Source organism: Petaurus breviceps, unplaced genomic scaffold, assembly GCF_028583685.1.
Source record: "Petaurus breviceps papuanus isolate PSGF00001 unplaced genomic scaffold, PetGlider_PUasm1.0 90845, whole genome shotgun sequence".
In the NCBI taxonomy this organism is placed as follows: Eukaryota; Metazoa; Chordata; class Mammalia; order Diprotodontia; family Petauridae; genus Petaurus; species Petaurus breviceps.
Window position 1 is genome coordinate 11,866,707 of NW_027187359.1, and position 23,178 is coordinate 11,889,884.

Genomic DNA, 23,178 nt, shown 5'->3' on the forward strand with positions numbered 1-23,178 from the left:
CCCCAAACCCAGTTCTTAATTGACACCTTGATCTTCAATGCCTCGGTCCCTCAATTCTCTTACCAACCATCACCCTTAAACCAATTATAATCTCCTTCTTTCCCCATAATGACACCTTGGTGACCCAGTCCAACTCTACGCTGCCATATTATTTTGAGTCCCTTGCCTTCTCATTGTATCAATGATCTTCCCCTACCAAACCTCTGCCTTGGATTCCTCCCACCATCTACTGCCTTCTCTCCTGCACACATGCAGTTGAATGAAGCTGGAGAAAATCATGAAACTATGCTGACTAGGTCCACCAGAGATTTATGTTACCTTATTGCTATAAGACAATCCGTTTACACCTCAGCAATTAAATCACTAGTCCAGTCTCCACAACAGCTCTTACAAACCTTTTCAATCCTCCTCAAACTTCCTCCATCTTCTCATCTGAGAATCTTGTCTCATATTTTACTAAAAAATTAAGGATATCTTCTGCGGTCCCTCTTCTCTCCTCTTCCTTATCTCATATCACACAGATGCTTTCTGCAACTGTCTCCTCCTTTGGCCCTTCTCCTAGTTAGAGCAAAGCCATCTACATGCACAAGTAATCCCATTCTATTTTCTCTCCTTTAGCAGTTCATCCCCTCTATAATCCCCACTCTCTTATTTATCTTTAGTAAGTTTGTGTCTATTGGCTACTTTCCTACTACCTACAATCATGCCCCTATTTCCCCCATCCTTCAAAACCCCCTAATTACTGCAATAACCTTCCGGTTGTTCTCCCTGCTAGCTATCATTCCATCTCTCTCCTCCCTCTTGTGGCTAAAAGCCTTGAGAAGGCTGTCTACAATAGGTACCTCCACTTCCTTTCCTCTCACTCTCATGATGATCTACAGTCTGGCTTCAAACCTTATCATTCAACTAAAACAGCTCTCTCCAAAGTTACTAATGATCTCTTAATTGCCAAATCTAATGACCTTTTTTCATTCTTCATTCTCTAAGACCTCTCTGTAGCCTCTGACATTGTTGATCACCCTCTTCTCCTTGATACTCTCCTCTCCAAGTTTTTGTGACATTATTCTCTCCTGATTCTCCTCCTACTTATTAGATAGCTCCATCTCATCCTCTGGTGTATCCTCAATCAGGTCATGCCTACTAACCTCGAGTATCCCTTGGGTTCTGTCCTGGGACCTCTTTTCGTTTTTTTTCTATACTATTTAACATGGTGATCTCGTAGCTAGTGAACAGCAGAGCCAGAATTAGAATCAAAGTTTCTTGTCTTCATATTCTTCCCGATGCATCATATCACTTCATCTTTAGTAAAGGAGAGGTCACCATCTCTGGTGTTTTGTTTGTTAGTAAAAGCTTCAAGAGTTGAATGTATCTGGGATCTCATTGTTTTGGTGGCTATCCTCCTGTATGGTCTGAATCAATACCCGTCTACACCTTCTCATTCCATATAACTCTGGTCCTTGCCTTTCTGTAAATTCTCCACAGAGATCTATTTAGTACATTGTAGGACTTGCTCTAGATTTCCTAGCTTTGTATGAAAACCAACAGAGAAATGTTCATCCACCTTAATACACTGACAGATAGACCTCCTTTTAGTGTTCTGTCTAATGATATAATTTGTATCACTTAATAAATACTTCTTGAATATTCAAATTACTGAAGAATTGCACTCATTTCATATGCCAGCAAGGTTATGCTTAAGATTGTGCAAGCTAAGCTTCAGCAATATCTAACTGAGAATTACCAGAAGTGCTGGCTGGTTTTTGAAGAGGCAGAGGAACTAGAGACAACATTTGATGGATTCTGGAGAAGACAAAAGAGTTCCAGAAAAAAAAAAACCATCTACTTCTGCTTCATTGACTACATTAAAGCCTTTAACTGTGCGGATCACAACAAACTGTGGCAAGTCCTCAAACAGATGGGAGTACTAGATCATCTTACTTGTCTCCTAAGGAACCTGCATGCAGGTCAAAAAGCAATGTTAGAATCAAGAACAACTAATTTTTTTAAGATTTGGAAAGGAGTATGACAAAGCTTTGTATTATTACCTTATTTAACATATATGAAGAGTACATCATGTGAAATGCCAGGCTAGGTGAATCAAAAGTCAGAATTAAGGTTGTGAGGAGAAATCTCCAATATATAAAATGATGCCACTCTGATGGCAGAAAATGAAGAAGAATTAAGAAGCCTCTTAATGAGGGCTAAAGAGTAGACTGTAACCTGGCTCTAAGTTTAACATTAAAAAGACAAAACAAAGGGGCAGCTAGGTGATGCAGTGAATAGAGAACTGGCCCTGGAGTCAGGAGGACCTGAGTTCAAATCCGGCCTCAGAAACTTGACAAACTTACTAGCTGTGTGACCTTAGGCAAGTCACTTAACCCCAATTGCCTTGCCTTCCAAAAAAACCCTAAGATCTTAGTAACTGGTTCCATCCCTTCCTGGAAAACAGAGGGAGAAGAAATGGAAGCTCTGTCAGATTTTATATTCTTGGGCTCAAAGACGCATTGTAGATGGCAACTGAAAACATGAAATCAAAAGATGCTTGCTCCTTGAAAGGAAAGCTATGGTAAATCTGGACAGTATACTAAAAAGCAGTGACCTCACCTCACCAACCGAAGGTATATACCATATAGCCAAAGCTATGGTATTTCCAGTACTGTGAGAGTTGGACTATAAGGACAGCTAAGCACCACAGAATAAACATGTTCGAATTGTGGTACTAGAAAAAAACTCTTGAGAGTCCCTTGGACAGGAAGGAGATCAAATCAGTCAATACTTAAAGAAATTAATCCAGACTATTCATTGGAAGGACAAATACTGAAGTTGAAGTTTAAATATTTTGGTCACATAATGAGAAGACAGGACTCATTGAAAGAAACTCTGATGTTGGGAAAAATTGAAGGCAAAAAGGGAAAGGTTTGGCAGAGGATGAGATGTATAGATAGCATCATGGAAGCAATAAATATGAACTTGGATAGATTTTGAGAAATAGTGGAGGTCGGAAGGACCTGCTACGATATATGAGGTCACAGTCAACAGGACCAAATGACTGAACAATAATACCCATTTGCTGATATCTACTCCCAAATTATTTTACACTTGTTTTATATAAATATTTCTATTTGCTTATCTGTATACACATTGCTTCTCCCTAACAGGAGGTAAATTTGTGGAGGGATTCAAGGTGTATATTTGTAACCCCTACGTTCTGTATAGTGCCTGGCATATGGTAGGTGTTTTCATAAATTCTTATTAAATTTCTTTTATTTGAATTAGTTTGAGGACAATTCATCTTTAAAAGACTAACATTTAAAAAAATGGATTTGATAAATGGCTAACCTGATATTGAAAAATAGAGAGGAAAACCAAATTGTTCATATCAAAAATGAAAAAGAATTCATAATTGAAAAGGACATAAAATGATATTAAACCATTTTGTCTAATTATATGCTATCAAATCTATAAAAGAAAACTGATGAATATTTATAAAAATTTAAAATACCTAGATTAACAAAAAAAGATCACACAACCCAATATTAGAAAAAGAAATTTAACAAACCACAAATGAAGTCCCAAATAAAAAAATCTCCAATAGCAGATAGATTTATAAGTTAATTCTATCAAACATTTAAAGAACAATTAATTCCAATATCACATGAATTGTTTTCAATAATAGGAAAAAGAAGACATCCTCCCAATTGCTTCCCATGATACAAATACGGTTCCAAAACTAGAGACAGATACAAAACAAAGAAAGAAAACCAATACCTCTAATAAATGACACAAAAAATTTATATAAAATATTAGTAAATAAACTATAACAACATGAGAAAGATAATAAAAGCAAATTAGATTTATACCAAGAATGGAGTGTTAGTTTAAAGTAGGAAGACTCTAAATAGAGTAAGTCATAGAAATACCGTGTTTCCCCGATAATAAGACCTATCCCGAAAATAAGCCCTCCCCTTACTGTGTAAGATTCCTCTAAAATAAGCCCTCCCCCGAAAATAAGCCCTATTGAGATTGCTACTGTAGTGAAGGTGATCCCCTGCGCTACACGCTACATTACGGTACCCTCTGTATGCACCGTCCCCCTCCCCCGTGAAACGCACGCCGCGCTCCGAGCTGCATCCAATCAGAGCTGCAGCAGTGAGCGCATCATCCTGTTCTTCCCCAGTGATTTGCTTATTGAATAAAGGTACATTTTTTTGTTCACATTTACCTGTTTATTAAAATTGCTGTCAATGTTCATTAAAATAAGCCCTCCCCTGAAAATAAGCCCTCTGGTGTTTTTCTGTCCAAAAAAATTAATAAGACAGTGTCTTATTATCGGGGAAACACGGGGTAAAAGAAACATAACAATATGATCATATCGATAGATGCTGAAAGGGCCTTTTGATAAAATCCAATACCTATTTCTATTTTTTTTAAATTAGGAAACATAGGAACAAATGGACCTTACTTAATATCATAAATAATATCTATCTAAAACCAATGGCAAACAATAAAAATAAAATCAGATGCCTTTTCAGTAAAATCAGGAAAAAAGTAAGGATACCCATCATTACCACTACTATTTAGCATACTCTTAGAAATGCTAACTATAGTAATAACACAAAAAAAGAGAAATCGAGGGAATAAGAATAGATAAGAAACAAAATTATCACTTTTGATAATGATATGATTTACTTGGAAAATCCAAAAGTCAGGCAAAAACCTAATTGAAACAATTAACAAATTCAGCAATATTGTAGGACAAATCCACATAAATCATCAGCATCCCTATATATTACTAACAAAACCCATCAGGATAAGATAGAAATAGATATTCTATTCAAAATAGCTATGGAAGTTATAAAACATTTGGGAGTATATCTACTGTGACGAGTTCAGAATTATATAAATCTAGATACTCTTTGCAGAATTACTAATTGGAGAAACCTTAATTGCTCATAGGTAGACTGTCAATATAATAAAAATGACAATTACTACATATATTAATTTACTTATTCTGTATCATACTAATCAAATTAGTAAGGGATTATTTTATAAAGCTAGAAAAAAATGAAATTCAAAAGGTAAAAAATCTCAAGGATAATAATGAAAAATGGGAATTTTAATCAGTACCAGATTTCAAACCATATACAAAGTAATAATCCTTAAAAAAATTTAGCACAGTTTAAAAAAAATAAAATCAGTAGAACAGATTAGATGCACAAAACATACTGACACAAACAGTAGCATACTCTGATAAATACAAAGACCCTAATTACTGAGGTCATTATTTGTTCAGTCATATCAGTTGTGTTCAATGCTTTGTGACTCCATTTGGGGTTTTCTTGGCAGATACTGGAGAGGTTTGCCATCGCCTTCTCCAGCTCATTTTACAGATGAGGAATTGAGGCAAACAGGGTTAAGTGACTTGCCCAGAGTCACAAACTAGTGGCTGAGGTCACATTTGAACTCACTAGGATGACTCCAGATGACTGACTCCAGGCCCAGCACTCTCTCCACTGCACCACTGCACTGCCTAGGACTGTGTCAAACACTATGTGCTAAGCAATAGGGGTACCATGGAAAAGAAAGACACTCCTGCTCCCAGAAAGCTCACATTCTAATGATGGACACAGAACATATGGAAGGTTTCAGCTACAAGTCATATGGAAAGGTCCCCTGGTCCTTAGTGGACAGTGGCAAATCAGATGGCAATACTTCTTCTTTAATGTCATTTCTACTGATAAAATTAGATCAGCTTCTGTTGTTAAACTATCTGAAGGTGCCAAGGACTTCGGTGGCATGAACTTTCTTTCCTGGGTACCCACTGGAGCAGCTGCCAGGCTGCATCTTCATAGCTGTTGCTACCCAGGAATCATAGCTAGGGAACTGAGCTAGAAGCACTGATACTCCCAAAGTTCTTGAACTGTCTCCATCAGGATTTGAGGGGAAATGGTGGTTAAGGTGGTGGGGGGTTGACCTGCCTCAAACATGTTGCTTCCTGTCTCTTCCTTGGGGTACCCCATAACTTCAATTAGCCTGGTTTGTCTGACTAGTTGTATGTTAGTTATTTTAGAGTCAGAAGACCTGGGTTTGAATCCTTTCTCTGCCATGTATAGTTTAGGACCTTAGACCATCAAAGGACAAGAGTTTCCTCATCTATAAATTTAGGTGTTTGGACAAATTATCTGGATAGTCAGCTCTAACATTCTGTGATTCCATTTAATTCTTGATTGGGTTTAAGGTTCATTAATCATTCTAAAATTGTCATTATGCCGTATTCATCTAACAACATAAAAAAAATCCTAGACAGTAAAAGCATGGGTTTAAATTCTTCCTTCATTACCTGCATGGCCTTGGATATATGGTACCTCTTGCTTTTCATATTCAAAATCTAATTTTTTTATTATACTAGTTAAACCCTTTGGTTTTAACACAGGTTTTCACAATGCAAGGGGTAGGGAGAATGTGGGAAAGACAAGGAAGACCTCAGAAAGGCTAAGTATATTTTTCTACATGTGGTGGGTGTTAACGGAGTAGCATTTTTCACTGGACTTGAAGTAATCCCAGTTCTGTCAATTTCTGCCTGGGTGCAATGGGAATGTAAATTTGTAAGATCTTCCCTGCCCCTAGGCTAAAGTGCACCTGGAGCCTGGGGTGGGAGGCTTGTTTTTCAGTAGATACTTCTTGATTGGCCAGTGAGTCAATAAGGTTGTTACATTCTCTGAGCCAGGAGAAGGCTATATAAGCCCTGATGTGTAGCTTTGTTTTGGGGCTCACTTTGAGAAGTGTTCTGTGATTTGATCAGATAAAACTCTGGAAAGCCGTTGCCCAGAGCGCGCGCCCCCCCCCCCCTTTGAAACCCAGATGTTGTTTGGTATGGGTATAATGATTGGACAGTTTGGAAATCTGTCTACTTGATCTGTTTTTGTCTTGATAATTCTGTCTGTATACTTTGAAGTTCAGGGTGCTGACCTTTCCCCCCCTCCCCTGAACTAGGTAAATGATACATATTTCACTAATTAAAGTAAGCTTGTTAACCCATTTTGAGTTGCTTTCCTTTATCAAAGCAGATCTAAGAACCTGTGGTGGCAGACACCCTGGGGACGCTGGGGTGCTTGCTGCTACACTGGCTGGCACTGAACACTAGCTTTGTGGCATTGAAACTCTTGGGCCTCAATTTTTTCATCTATAAAGTAGGAATAATAATACTTGCTTCTCTTGCCTCACAGGATTATTGTGAGAATCACATGAAATCAGGTAGTAATGTACTCCATGTGTAACACAAATGAAAATGTACAAGTATTATCATGCATTATAAAGTCAGCTATTATTATTTTATCATCATCATCATTATTGTTTCCCAGGTGCCAAGATGCAGGAAGGAATCATCCTATTATCAGACAAAAGCAGTTACTGGTAAGACATCCTATTTCTTGCCTCTTCCAAACTTCTCAAAGGTGCTCAAAGGCAGTATAGCAGAGTTGAAATAGTGTTGGACATGGAGTCTGAGAATCTGGGTTTGAATTCCAGGTTCCCACACCTACCAACACTATGTGCCTGGGCAAGCTGTTTAATTGACATGCCTCAGTTTTCTCATTTACAAAATGGGGGTGATGATGATGATGATTACCTTCCTCATAGAATTACTTTAAAGAAACTATCAAACTGACAGGGTTGTATAAAAGTGAACTGTCCTAAATTCACTACCACAGACTCATTACCTTATCACCTGTTTCTCCTTAACTCCTCATAATGGTTTTTTTTTTAATTACATAAAATGAAAAGATTTTTTTAACCAACAAATTCAATGTAACTAAAATTAAAAAAAAAGTGTTTGCCATAATTATTTCCGATAAAGCTTTTATGTGGAAGTTATAGAGGGAATTGATGTAAATACAACAAGAATAATTCCCCAATTGATAGTCAAAATATGTTAATAGCTTTCAAAAGAAGAAATACAAACTATTAACAACCATATAAAAGAATCTTCCAAATCACCAATAACAGAAAAAAACCCACAAATTAAAATAACTCTGAGATTTTACTCTGCACTCAATTAGGCAAAGATGACCAAAAAACAAAAGTGGTATTTTGTTCATGTAGTTGTAAATTCTTAAATCTCTTCTAAAAAAGAAATTTGAAATTATAAGTTACTAAGTTATATATACACTTTGACCCAGAGACACAGCTACTAGGCACATAACTGAAGGTGATCAGATATAGAGAGTAAAGTCTAACAAATACAAAAATATTTATAGCAATACTTTTTTGGAGTAACAAATAAATAGAAGGATAACAGGGACAAAGTGTGATATGTACATGTAATGGAATGGCATAAGAAACAAAAACAAAACAAAACAGAATCAAGATAAACTTTAGGAAGATTTGTTTAAATTGATGCAGGATATAGTGAGCAGAACCAAGAGAACAATTTACATAATGACCACAGTAGTACAAAGTAAAATAACACTAAAAGACTTGGGAGTTCTGATCAATGCAGTGACCATCTATGACTTTAAAAGACAACAGTAAGACATGCCTCCTGCTTAAGCAAAGAAATTGTAGACAAAAATGTGACGTGATTCATACTTTCTGAAACATGGGTAATGTGTTGATTTGATTTACTTAATTACTTATTTTTTAAGAAGTGAGAGTTCAATTTTTCTTTGATTAGGGATTATTGGAAAATGACAATGCTGTTTAAAAAGAGCACCAATAAAACACTTAAAAAAGGAGGGGGGCTTCTAATTATTGTCAAGCGAAGGATAAAACAACAAATGTATACTCACCAAAGATGTTTGTCACTGTCACAGAGGCTCTCTTGCCACCTCAGTAAGATACTCACACAGCAATATATGCTCTAACAGTCAATAAAGAGAAAACTAAATAGGTAAGAAAGACCCAGGTCATGACCAGATCATTGAGTTGGTAGATCAGCATATTTATCTGGGAATATAAATGGAAAATGAGTTATAGAGAAGGAAGAGAAACCTAGATTACATTGGGGAGCTCTGCAATTTTTTTAAGATTCCAAATTGTTCCCTTACACAAATATCTTTCCTTCTAACACAAACATTTTCCTAGCAAAACTATAAGATTGAAAATCTTGTGATGCTCCAGTCTCCAAGGAATCAAAGCTTGTGGGTGACTTAGAAGGTAATTCTGGTGGGCAAAAGTAGGGGCTCGTTGATGTATGTTTCCATTAATGACCACAATCAAGAAGTGGCATAAAAATATCACTGAGATAATGGTATGATCAGAAAAGGAAGTGGGCTAGTGGTGGAAAGAGGATGAGATAGATGATAGATAACCCGAGTATAAAAAGACCTAGCAAAAGATCCAGCATGGTGAAAGGATCAAGAATCCACGAGAAAACAAGAAGAATCACAGAAATTGAGAAAGTATGAGTGATATAATCTACAATCTCCACCAATGTAAAAAGCACCCACATTGATGGGTAAAGGAGCCTCAGCTCCAGAGAGAACTCTAAGCCACCTCACATACCAAATCTCAGCATACCTGAAGTAAGGAGCCTTTACTTCCATGGGTCAGAGATCCAGAGCCAAGTGTCTCTGGTTCATGTGGGTTATTTCTTGTTTGTGCTTCCCAGTCACCACGACGAGGAGCAGAGGGACAGTTCAGTCTGGTCCCCTGGAACATGATCATCTCAACATCTGAGGGCTGGAAGGCTTTCACTGATGCCATTCTCAGCCATCACAAGACCAACGTTTCCCTCAAGACTCAGCTTCAACATAATGCATTTCACAGTTACCTTAGCTGCTAGAGCCTTTCCCAGAAAGACTGCCTTGGATCTGGTTTGTATATATCTTGCATATGCCTCTATATGAGCATGTGGTTTCTCCTTGAGTGCATAGATTGGCTTATTTTTGTGTTTTTTTTTAAATCCCTGGTATCTATTAGGCAATGAATAACTGCTTGCTAGCTTGTTGATTAACTAACTAACCTAATGCACTGGACTTAGAGTCAGGAAGTTCAAATCCTGTCTCTAATATTTACTAGCTGTGTGAGCCTTGTCAAATCACAACCAATTTGCCTCAGTTTCTTCATTTCTAAAACTGGGATAATAACACCTTCACAAGGTTGTGAGTCAAATGGGGTAATATATGTAAAGCATTTTGCAAGGCTAAAAGTTCTATAAAAATGCTAGCTACTATTATTATTGATCTGACTCATCCAGGACCCACTTGCCCTCCTCTGTGATTCAGAGATCTGAAACTCCACTTTGACTACAATCTGTATTCTTCAATATCTCCTACCTTTGTCACTCCTAAAACAATTCTGTCATCATGACCTAAGTCTCTTTCTCCTTCCCTGTCCTCCCACTCTCATCACCCCAACCTGGCCTCCTTCCAAAGTCCTGACCCTCCAGTTAACCAATTTAACTATATACTATCAGCTACTCTTAAGTTCTTGGCCCTCTTATCATCATTTGTCCCTTTCTAAACCCAAACCCTCTGTTATCCCTATCATATGTTTTCTCCTTGTATATCCACATCTTGCTGAATTCTCCTGGAGAAACCCATGCAATTGTTTTTCCAAGTTGGTAAAAGAATCAGCTTTGCTGAACTGATGATCTTGCCATCTCTGTTTAAATATTTGGTACACAAGAACACTCACTAGCATGAGAGGAAACAGGTCAGAAATGGATGTGATCTGGGGCGGCCAGGTAGCACAGCGAGTAAGAGCACCGGCTTCAGTGTCAGAACGACCTGGAGATCGAATCCCGGGCTTAGACACTTAGCACCCACCCAGAAACACCTGGCCGTGTAACCTTGAGCAAGTCACTTAACCCCAGTTGCTTAGGGGCAGCCAGGTGGCTCAGCGAGTAAGAGCACCGGCTCCAGTGTTGGGATGACCTGGAGATCGAATCCTGGGCTCAGACACTCAGCACCACACCCAGAAATAACTGGCCGTGTAACCTTGAGCAAGTTACTTAACCCTGATTGCTTAATAAACTACTGAAGTCAAAAGCTCAGGGACAATCTTTTGCCACCATTGTCCCTTGAAGTTTGTTTTGATTTTTGGATTTGAGCCAACTTCCTCAGGTCTTCCCCGCCCCCCCCCCATCCTATCCTTTTAGTTCCATAATCATATAACTGTTGGACTTAGCTTGCTCACACTGAAAATCTGGCCAACAGGTGTTAAATTTTTTTGGACCTAGGATTTCACAAAGAATGTCAATTAATACAGAAGGGCTGAGATCTGCAGCTGTGGACAGGTGTTTCTGAGATGTACTTCTAAATGTTTAACAAATGACTCTCCAGGAAGAAAAATATGCATGACACACTTTTAAGTTTAAACTGCATTATTAACATTTTCTTCATCATTTTCTCACGTCTAGACAATCATCTTAACAATAAATCAAGTTCTGATATATGTTCAGTCATTTTTCAGATACATCTGCCTCTCCATGACCCTATTTGGAGTCTTTCTTCCTTTCAAATCTCAGCTAAAATCCCACCTTCTGCAAGAAGCCTCTCCTGATGCCCTTCAATGCTACTGCCTCCTTGGCATTGATTATCTCCACTTATCCTGGATATATTCTTGTTTATACATAGTTGTTTTCATGTTATCTCCCCCAATTAAACTGTGAGCTCCCTTTAGAGTAGGTGCTATCTTCTACTTTTTTTGTATCCAGAGCAGTTAACATGGTACCTGGAACATAATCGGTGCTTAACAAATGCTTGTTGACTGACTGAAAGTACTCTCTCCAAGATTACTGATTACTTGACTGCTACGTTCAATGGCATTTTCTCAGTCCTCATCATTTTCGACCTTTTTGCAGCATCTGACAGTTTTGGTCCTCCCCTCCTCCGAATTCTCTCTTTGTACATCTTACTTCCCTTCATGGACTACTTGACCCAGTGACATTGGCCTATCAGATGAATATAGTCCTTTTAAAAAAATAATACCTCAGTCTCCAAATGTTTATGTGATATTTTTTTGTCTTACCCTCAGTCACAAAAAGAGTTACTTCAAACGAACTGAAATATGCATCACACTTACTGCTCTGAAGGCTTCACCATGAGTATTTATCATTTTGGTACCTTGAAACTGTGTCTGGTACCTTGAAAATGCTATCTTTAGACTGTGAATGTATAGATTCATTTTTCTAGGCTTAAACAAATAAAAGATATTTCTCTGCCTACTTAAAACATTAAATTGTTCCCACACAAGTGAGGCATTATTTTACATAATTCACAAAGAGATTTAAATCTTTTATATATATGACAGATTTTTTTTGCCCAAATCTTATCTGAAAGCTGTTTCTTCATACATATATATTAGTAGTGTATTTTAAAGTAAGGTTCTTTTGCTACTCGATAGCTATCAAACATAATCTTTAACAGTCACAACATCTTACACCATTTACTAATTAACATAAATCTTTTCATTTACACAAAAATGTTTTCTGCCCTTTCATCACCAAATTGCAGGGTGCCTAACACTGTGAATGAGTTTCTAAATATCACATGAAACCACCTAATTCAAACCTTTGGACGTATCCATAGAAGTAGAACCTGGAAAACAGAATAAACTAGTTATCATTCATATTTTGCCCATCCAAGAGTCCCTATTGCTCTGATGTTCATGGTTTAGGACAAAGAAAATTTTGTTTCAAGAACTCCTTTTTGAATTAGGTTTTTGAATTTTTGAATTAATTCTTCATGGAAACTGCTAAGTTTCTTAAAGGATCAGCTCAAGTGTCACCTATATCAAGTTCTTTCTTGATTTTCCCTAGTTGTCAGTGACCCTGTATCCCTGTCAAAACAGACTCAAGAAAGTTTTCAGATAGTAATAGTTCAGTACAAGAAAACATGGGGCTCACAACAAGATAATAAAGCAAGCCACTTTTACTGAGGCTTCCTTTGGCCTTCTAGCAAGTCAGTGAGATTACTGTACTCCTTACACACCCCAAACTCTGTTTATTTACTTTCTATACACCCTGTGTATACTTACTTGTGAATGAGCTGACTCCCCATAGAAGACTGTAAGCTCTCCATCACTCTAGGCCCTTAAGTTTCAGGTCCTAAGCTATGACAACAAATACAATAGTCAGTGAAGAACTAGGCTAGGTAGGGGCTAGTTGGACTTGCCCATATTAAATGATTCCTCTCTCTCAAAGGTCTATGAAGGACAACAACTCCTGTTTTCTTGCAAGATACAGAATACTGCCTCTCCCCAAGGCTTGAGACACTGCCCAGCTGCCCAGATATTACATTTATTTTAGATTATTATTATGAAAGGGTCTAACAAAATGAGTTTCAGTTGAATGTCCGATAGTAGCATTGATGCTGTGACATTGTAATATTGGCCTGTGATTGCCATGTTGGTGGAGTGATGTTGTGATGCTGGTAGCATGTTGGTGGAGTGATGTGATGTTAGTGTGCTGGTAGCATTTTGGTATGTAGCAGTGACATCATGATGTGAGCATGTTGGCATACTGGTAGAGTGACATTGTGTTGGTGTGATAGTGGCATGATGCTGATATGTTGTTAGTGTGTTGTTGGCATGACACAATTATGTTTATATTATGTTGCCGTTTGGTGGGGTGCTATAGTGATGCTGGTATGTTGATGATGTGTTGTTAGTATGCTGTTGCCTTGGTGGTGTGTGGAATGGTGGTGTGTTGGAGTATTATTGCCTTGTGTTAGTGTGTCATTGGTAAGTGTTGGAGTGGTAGCATGATTTGTTATTGCCCTGTTAGCATGTTGGTGGCAAGTTTGTGGAATGGTGGCATGCTGTTTAGCAAGTAGTTGGTATATTGTTGGAGTGGCATAGGGATGTTGACATGGTGTGTTGTTGGCATGCTGGGTTTTATGTTGGTATGTCATTAGCATGTCATTGGCATGTTTTGGAGTGACCCGGTAGTGTTGGTGTGTTGGTCTGTTGTTTGCATGCTTTTGGAGGGGTGCTGGCATGTTAAAGGTACATGTTCTTTAAGTATGGAACTTTTCCTTTCTTCTTTTCTTCTTCTTTGCCAGATTGCCTATACTATCTGGAATAGGTCTCTTTCTTAGTTTCCAAACATGAATTCATTTGGGGCAGAACAATTCTTTCCTTAGGTTGCTATGACAAATCACATATATACATTCTAAGAAAGCTCTAGAACATATATTTAGTATTTATCATCTGTGTTTTGATGAAGGCTGACATACTCACTGAAGAATGGGGAGATGGGGATCACAGAAGTACAAAAGCACAAAAAATCCCTCCAGCACAGTATATATCCTTAGCCCTAGCTAGTTAGCAGTGGACAACACATTACAGCTAAGCTGTGTACTTTTTAAGCTGGAATTTTTTGTAATAAGAGGGCATCACTGACAGGATGTCCAGCAGGGTGTTTCTGGCCAAAAGCTCATCAATATAATTGATGGTCTTAGGGAATTTAGACATCGAGAGAATTAAGAAATCAGTGGGCTTTGAACATAGACTATTTAGGACATTGATGTGTTAATAGCTGGGTAACTATGATTGATTAGTGCAAGCCTTTTTTAAAATTCTATATCTTGTAAAAAAAAAAAGCAACAGTTGTTTTCACTCAGAGACCTTGGCTGAAATGACCCATGAGACATTCTGAGTCACATCCAGGCTAAAATGCAACATCTGTGGAAGACTGTCACAATCTTCATTTGACATTTGAGGGTAAACCTAGAACAAAGATAATACATACAGTTCAGCTGAAACCCATTTTGCTAGCCCCTTTCCCAGTAATCATCTAAAATAGATTTAAGGTATAAATTCTCTGTCTGCCAAGTACTTAGCAGACTACCACTCCTAGGCCTTGAGAAAAGCTAAGTAACAGAAATGTTTTGGGGCGTGAGAAAAAACCTACAAATAACTTTGTCATTGAAGAGGATCCTGGGCTTTTGAGCCAAGGGAGCAGACTCTCTGGCAGATGTTACCAAGACTGAAAGACCTGGAATATAGGACCAGCGATGGCTTGGGCCCCTGTCACCTGAGGGCCTGCATCACCGAGCTAATTACCCACTGCATACACGGGAGTGGATTTTTCAGCCAAAACAAATCTGGAAGATCATCTCCCAAGTTGTGATCTGCACTACCTAAACAAGTGAAATTATAGATTTCTTAAAGATTGATGTGTGTGTGTGTGTGTGTGTGTGTGTGTGTGTGTGAATGGTTGTCAAATCTTTGGTGGAAGTAGCACATTCTCTGTGCTATGGCTGCCATTGCTCACCTCTCAACCAAAGTTGCACAGAACAGAAGCTACCGGGATTAGAGAGTTAGAAGTAACCAAATTTAATAACAGATTCAATATGAATGAAATGACAAAGAAGAATTAAAGGTAGCCACAAGATTTCAAAGATTAATTGTATTGTAGTGACACAGATAGAAACAGTGAAGAAGTAGTGGGAAAGAATCTGGTTTTGAACAAACTCATAAATTGAAGAGACTGATCAATCTAAGTTTCTGTGTGGGGGGTTAGGGTTAATATATCTTAGGAATCAGTATGCCTGAGAATTTTTTTTTCTATTTTTCCATTTTCTGCAGAGGGAGACTATGTCACATAGTTACTCACCTAGACATTGTACCAGTTTCTTAAGGAAAGAGATTTTCTTTGTAACATTCTGTTATTTTAGTACTCTTTCCACAAGGACAATTTTTTCTTTTTCTTTCTTTCTTTTTTTTCAAATGCTTTATTAACTTCTGATTTACATCATTCATTTCTTGCAGATTTTGAGTTACAAATTTTCTCCCCGTTTTTCCCCTACCCACTGCCACATAATAGCAGTCCCACAGAATATCCCCTCCTCCAATCTGCTCTCTCCCATATCTTCTCCCATACCCCTTTTGACTTTTCCAGTGGATCTCTATGCCCCAGTGCCTGTATATATATATATATATATATATATATATATACACACATATTTATATCTTTGGCCTTCAACTCCATCAAATTTAAAATGAAAGGACTTCAAACTAGTGCCTAGGATCCCTTCCAACTCTGATTTTGATTATCTAAACATATTCAAATCCATACAAGTCAATTAGTTGAGAATTGTCATTCTAAAACAATTTTTTGTCCTTTATTTGTGGTTTCTTTGTGTACTTGTCCACATTAGTCTTGGGACTTAGAATGGAACTAATTCTGTAAGTCAGTTAAGTGGTCTCAATGAAGAAACTGGCCATGGAGCCCTTTCTTTTAACAAATGTTTAGTGAACCCCTACTATTTGCAAGGTGTGGCACTGACCTTACCCTCAATGCACTTGCCATTTGAGTATAGAAGAATATAAAATGACTTTATCAAGAAGACAGTGTGATAAGAACCCTAAGAGGCACAAATAAAATGCTATATAAAAGTACAGAAAATAGATTCTATCACTTTGGGGCAAGTAAAGAATCAGAGATGGTTTTATAAAATGTGGCGCTTGAATTGAATGTGAAGGGGAATATGTAAATTTCAACAAATAGAATTGGCCATCACTTTGGGAAGAAGGAGAAACATAAGCAAAGTGGTCAATGAAACATGGAGTGAGTTTCGTGAAAGAAATTTATTTTGACTGGAAAATGGGGTATATGTAGGATAGTTCATAGAATCAGAGGATTTAGAGCTAAAGGGACCTTTAAGAGTTAGTCTAATACCTCACTGATGAAAGTAAGGCCTAGAAGATGTGACTTGCTCAAAGTCACACAGGTAGTAAATAGAGTCAGGACTTGAACAAAGGGCCCCTGTTGTCAAATCCAGCACTATTACCATTATATCCTACTAAAACAGTATAAGAGAGCACAAAGAGAGATTTACAGTCCTATAGTGGTAGGGCTTGGTCTACTAGTCTCCAACATTTGCCTCCCAAACAGATGTTTACATTTTCATGTATGTGCCCATTAGTGCTATTTTTCACCTGTAATGTGTCTATTTCTTCCTGTCTCCTACTCAAATTCTAGCTTTCCTTGAAAGTTTGGCTCAAGCACTACATCTGTCATAAGCCTTCACTGATCATACTAACCCACAGTGATCTCTCTCTTTTGAATGTATCACATTCGTTGTCTACAAAACTGTTTATCACATACTATTTTAATATCTCTTATTCTTTTCTTGTACTATTATTTAATTCATGTCATTTAACTTTTCACATCTATAAATCAAGTCTGAATGACTTCTTTACCTAACTGGGTGGCAAGCTCCTGAGGACAGAAACTGTTTCACGTTTTGTTTTGTTGTTGAACTTTACACAGTGCTTAGCACAGTGCTATCCACATGCTGATAAATTCTATTGAATGAATATCCTCATCTGTAAATTAACAAGTTAGCTTTCTGGCTGTACAAATTAGTACAGCGCCCATATTGTAACTTCAGTGGATTTTAAAGACTCCTTGAAGGCAGGAAATAGAGAATTAATATTTAACATTTTTATTGAAATGAATGTAGTGTGCATTTAAATAGTATGAGCTTAAACTCTTCAAGATTAATAATGATACTAGCTCACATTTATATAGGTTTGCAAAATGTCTTACCTGTTGTAAAGTACTATCTCTTTAAGGCTCTTTTCATAATAGGCACTTGAAAAATGCTTGTTGTTTGATAAGAGCATACTTTTGGTTAAAGCACAAGGGCTCTTAACTTGGGATCAAGGGGTCTTCAGATTTCAGGGAGTCTGTGAACTTGAACAGAGGAAAAATGACATCTTTATTAATTTTAACTGAAATTTAGCATTTCCTTTATTTAAAAGCATTATTCTGGGATGGGGTCCATGGGCTTCATCAAACTGCCAAAGGGGTCTATTACACAAAACAGGTTATCAATCCCTCTCTGCTCCAGGACATCTTTTTTGAAGATGCATGTGCTTTCTGAAAGAGGCAAAATAGCAATCCTTCATCTTAAATAAAATTAAGTTCCTTGTGAAGCCCTGGGGAAATATTTATTGAATATTGAATATGCTCAAAGTTGGACACTCAGGACAGTATTCAGTTAAATTCAACAAGCATTTATTAACCCCTACATTGTATGAGTCAGTGAGCTAAGCAGTTGAGTAAATCCTTATATGGGAAACAAAAGGAAAAAAATGGAATAGCTTCTACTCTGGATGTAAAATGTAGTGTGGGCACTGAGAACCTTTTGGTTACTGAAGCTGGGGACGAATTCATAAGGTTTAGAGCTACATTTAGTCCTAATTAAGGAGGCATAAAGGTTAGATGTTAACAATAATTTTTAAAATATTAATAATAAGACACGGAGGCCTCTAGTGAGAGGCCTCGCTGGAGAAGCCCATGCACATGTGGTCATTCCAGTTCACTCAGAGTCACTCCCTCCCCAGGACCCATAGTGATTGTGGGTGACCCGTTTGTTTTTATAATTTTGCAGAAGGACGACCCTGACCTGCAATTATCTGGGTTCAGAGTCTCAAATAAATTAAGCCAGTGCCAAAGGCAGAACAGCCAGCCAGGAAGTTTTCTCAACTTCGGTCAAAGGGGTGACTTCAGACAAATGACATCAGCTGTTTGTTATGCTTTTTAGTCATCGCAGTAACTTCAATTTCTTTTACCTCTAAGATTTTCCTTTCCTCAGCTCCTCCGTGTTCATCCGCCCTAATCTCTAGGCCTTGGCCCCAACCTAAGTTGCTGCAGAAACCCTAACAGCTGCTAAAACCCTACTTGACCAAGACAGACCCGAGCCTTTCTCTTTAAGAAACTGATTCACGTGGCTGCAGTGTTGTGTGCGCTCAGCTGGGAGGTGGGTGGTTCCTGAAGAGCGCCACATAGGCTGCCCGGGAGGAAGGGGAGGAGTCGATCTTCGGGATTGGTTAGGATGGTAAGGGAAGAAGGGGTCAGGGGCGGGGCAAATCTCGAGGAACTGGCTCGCCCAGGGACAGCTAGAGGAGGGGTGAGCCTCACTGCAGGGGGGTGGGGGGGGGGGGGGAGGAGGGGGAAGGGTAGTTAAGAAAGGGGCGGGGCCCACGGGGGTAGGTGGCCTGGGCCAACCCGCGGACCAGACGGGTGAGGGGCGGAGCCAAGCTGTTTGATTGACGCCCGAGGCCGGGCCACTGGGAGGCGGGGCCAAGACTGGGGCCCTACAGAGACCGAGAGACGGGAGCGGCCAAGGAGCTTTACCTCAGCTGAGGAAGCAACAGCCGCCTCCGCCGCTGCCGCGGACCGACCCTACGGCCAGGCCGCGCGAGGTAAGTCCGGTTCTCTGGTCGGAGCGGAGCCGAGGGCTGGGGGAACTCGCTGGGCCTGGCGGTGTGAAAGGGCGCCGGGCCAGGGATCGAACTGGAGGAACTGCCTCCCGGGGTCTGCACGGCCGCCGCCGTCCGCCCTCTCTCTCCCCACCCCCTCCCTACAGGCTCCGGGGCCGCAGCCGGGGAAGAAAGCACTCTAGGCCCGCTGGGACGGCGGCGGCAGGCTGAACACTGCGGGAATGGGGAAGAGACGGGCCCGGGCGAGGCCCGCACAACCATCGGGGCCTCTCCCCCAGTAGCTCAGCTTGGACCCCCTTCCTCCAGCCCAGTCTCTACTGGGCCTGGACGCCCCTCCCCCAGCCACAACTCAGACCAGACCCCCTTCCCCAGCCCAACCACAACTCGGACTGGACTCCCCTGACCCCTTTCAGTCCCTCCTTCCGTCCCAGCCCACCACTACTCGGCCTCCACCTCCCCTCCCCCAGCCACAACTCACCTGCACTCTCTCCCCCATCTACAACTCTACCCCGACTTTCTCAGCTCACATACAGCTCAAGCTTCCAACCTAGCTTTAACTCCTTTCATAGAACTTAACCCCCAACTCAATCCTGCTACAACCTTCCCGTCAGCTCGACAGAGGCCCAGCCTCCCCTTACTCCGTAGCCTCTGCACTGCACTCCTCCCCCATCCCTTGCTTCCTTAAGGTGTTATAGCTGCAGTTTCAGCTGCCCTTCAGCCCCACACCGTCCCCCCCAGCCTTGACAGCCATAGCAACATCTTCCTCCCTCGCCTACCACCCTCAGCTGCTCCCCGACCTCCCTTCCCTCCTTCCTTGTAAAGAATGGGCCTAATTGTTTCACTGTTCTCACAGCTTTAAGACCCCCCCCCCAGCCATAGATGTCTGTTTTTATTTCAGTGAAATAGGTCCCCCAAAACTCCCATCCAGAAGAAGGCATTTCTCCTTAAAACGACAGCATAAACTGCAACGTGACACCAGCAACAACTTTTTTTTCCCTTTTACTGCCTTATAAATGTCTGTTTTCATATATTTTCTTAGTCTGTATCATAGACTGCCATTTCAACACTGACACGCTTTGAGATACTGGTCATCTCTAGCTAAAGGACCTTGGATTCAGAGTTTGGGGAAGAATTAAGTTAAAGATCCTTGCCCTTTCTATGAACTGTAACTTTATATTATCGAAATGTGATTCTAGGCTTGTATCAACCACTTGCCTTTAAAGACAAAAATAAACTGCCTCCTCTGTTATAAGTGCTGTGTCTCTGCGTGGGTTGACCCCCAGGGTCACCACTTCTCTCTAGTAACTAGGACTTTATCATAGGTCAAGAGGACAATTTTGACTGTTCCTATAAGAAGGTTGAAGGCAAATTTGGTCTCTTTACCTAATGGAAGGTTTGGGGGCGGTTGGTGTTGCTCCAGGGCTAGCTGTGGACCCATCTGTGTGTGTTTCTGTTTATTCTTGGCTGCCTACCTAGCCCAGCTTTCTCTGCGGCTCTGCCCTCCTCCCCTCCCCCTCCTAAGTCTGCGCTGTGTTGCTCTAGCCTAGCTCAGCTGTTTCCTGCCTGTATTTGTTGTGCTGTAGGAGGTCCTAGAGCCTCGTTCTCAAAACCTTACTCAGGCGTGTTTTGATTGGTTCCTGTGTAGTCACGTGCCTTGCAATCAGCTGTTTCCCAGGTCTCTTTGTATGGAGTCTGATCCTGCAGCGCGCTGGCTCCGATCTCTTCTGTAGTCGGCGGAGGGCGCTAGCAGTTCTTTTTGCTTAGCCGCAGTTCCTGCTGTTTGCTTGTCTCTGTGCCAAGCTGGCTGCCAAATATAGGCAGCCTAAGTGACAAAATCAGTTTGGGGAGAGACTGGTAGGGGCATACCTGTGGTATACTAATCTATTTTTTTGCTTATGTTGCAGTCCCTTTTCACTATGATTCTGGACTATTGAATGAAGACCAAAGCAATGGAAATAATAGGAATTAGTTACCTGCTTTATATGCAAATTAGTAAATTTAATTAGTCAATTCTAAAATTTGCAAGAAAGATTTTGATCGCTTAGGTTGGAAGAATTTTCATTCTTTTCTCTTATAAACTTTTAAATATGAAGCCTTCTTGTACAGCAGGTCACTTAAGAATTTTTTCATTTCATGTCTGATAAGATGATTTGCTCTTGAAACAACCTCGCAGTTCAGTAATAGGTTATTTGCTAACTTTGCATAATTACCAGTGTTAGAGTAATATTTTACCAAAACAGACCAGGAATGGTCATTTTCCAGAATAAATCCTGTGACATTTTGGGTTGGACAGTAGAACTATGTGTCTACATATAGACTTCTACATATCTATGTAGATTTAGCTTTATATAGAATATGTATATCTATATATATTACATAGTGTATATATATATAACTAGTAGATATAACCACTATGTGTGTATGTACACACATATATACATATAGAGTATTCTATCTATAGAGATATATATTTCAGAGGATTTCAGAGGAACATGTAGCAAAAGCAAAGGCCTAAAGTGCTTAATAAGACTGAACTAGGAATGATTGTTTTTGAGTAGTTGATTGAATAGGTTGAGTGAGGCACAAGTTATATCATGTCAGGATTTTATCCTATAGGCAGAAGTCATTGGAAGCCTTCTTTAAGACCTAGTCCATGGCTGTCTCTGCCTTCTCTAAACTCTTACAACATTTACTGTTAACACATCTCTTTGTAAGGATTTTTTTGGATTTCTTTCCCAACTGCAGTGTACCTTCCTGTTCTGTTTGGGTAGCACTTAGCTAGTAAATTAAGCAGTGAATTTTGCTGCCTTCTAGATTAGAAGGTTGAGGCTTAAATTAAAGTGAAATTAAATGACTTGCCTACAGTAGTAGACACAGCTAATAATCATACAACTTAAGTTTTGGAGCCAGGACTTGAACCCATCTTTTGATACAAAATCCAGTGTTCATTTTTTCAAGCGTTTATTAAATATCAGCTGTATATAGGCACTTTACTAGATGCTGGGGATACAAAATAAGAGAAATACTCACTGTCCTCAAAAAGCCTACATTCTATTTGCAGTGGGAATTATTCTTCCCACTGAGAGTTCATACAGCTTCTGTTTGGTAATTGTAGTTTTTGAGCAGGGTAGCAATGTAATGAAATTTTAAAAGTATGGATCTGGAATCTTCTTAGTGTGGGCAGTCCTTCCACAAATGTCAGACACAATTCCATGCTTTCTTTTCTTATGCAATTCTCTTGCACTTAAGTTAAACTTTAAACTTGGTGCACTGTGATATGTTTACAGCAAAATAGTAAAATGAATGTGGTTGCAGTTAAAATATTTTTATCTTAGATTTTTATCACTAGAGGCTCACTACCTGTTTGGCAGCAGTGTGATGCATCTTTTGGCTGCAGAGATTTTCAAAAATCACCTATTAATTTTGAAGGTCCTGTGATCTTCTTGACACAGAAGAATAAGTGTTTGAATTAAATCTGTGAAGTGAATATTCATACAATAAAATGACAGGTCAATGACTATTAGAATAATCTGTTGAACTTAGTACTCTGACCTTAAATTTATTATGTGAGAAAGGACAAACAATAAAGTTTCAAGATGAGAAAACAAAGGTTTTGCTAAGAGGATCAGAAAAAAAGATGATTAATGGTAAAACTGAATCTAAGTGGTAGTCCCTAAGGTAGCTTGAGAATAACAACTATGTGTTTGTATGATTGTTTTCTGTTTGTTTCAGTGCCTAATTATGTGGTGAAATGTAAATAGCATTACTACCCAGGATTGGAAAGGTACACAAAGTTATCTTGAATATTCTCTATCAAAGAGTTTTTAATTTTTTATTTTATTTTCATTTGCACAACACTTAATATTTAAAGCATGTTGGGGGCAGCTAGGTGGCACAGTGAATAGCGCATCAGCCCTGGAGTCAGGAGGACCTGAGTTAAAATCTGGCCTCAGACACTTAACACTTACTAGCTGTATGACCTTGGGCAAGTCACTTAACCCT

At 39.3% G+C, this 23,178-nt stretch overlaps 1 protein-coding gene and 1 long non-coding RNA gene across 2 annotated transcripts in view; one reads left to right on the forward strand and one right to left on the reverse strand.

Moving 5' to 3' along the window:
• Positions 1-14,246: 14,246 nt before the first annotated feature.
• On the reverse strand, positions 14,247-18,663 carry LOC138149273 (uncharacterized). The gene is made up of 3 exons (XR_011165274.1): positions 18,526-18,663; positions 17,498-17,644; positions 14,247-14,670 (listed from the first exon to the last, which is right to left on the reverse strand). It is a non-coding gene; the product is annotated as an uncharacterized lncRNA (long non-coding RNA).
• A 336-nt stretch (positions 18,664-18,999) lies between these two features.
• Positions 19,000-23,178, forward strand: part of YPEL5 (yippee like 5) — a 22,498-nt gene continuing 18,319 nt past the window's right edge. The window contains exon 1 of the mRNA XM_069072130.1: positions 19,000-19,158. The gene's annotated coding sequence lies outside the window, so the exon portion shown is untranslated. The remainder of the gene's footprint in view (positions 19,159-23,178) is intronic.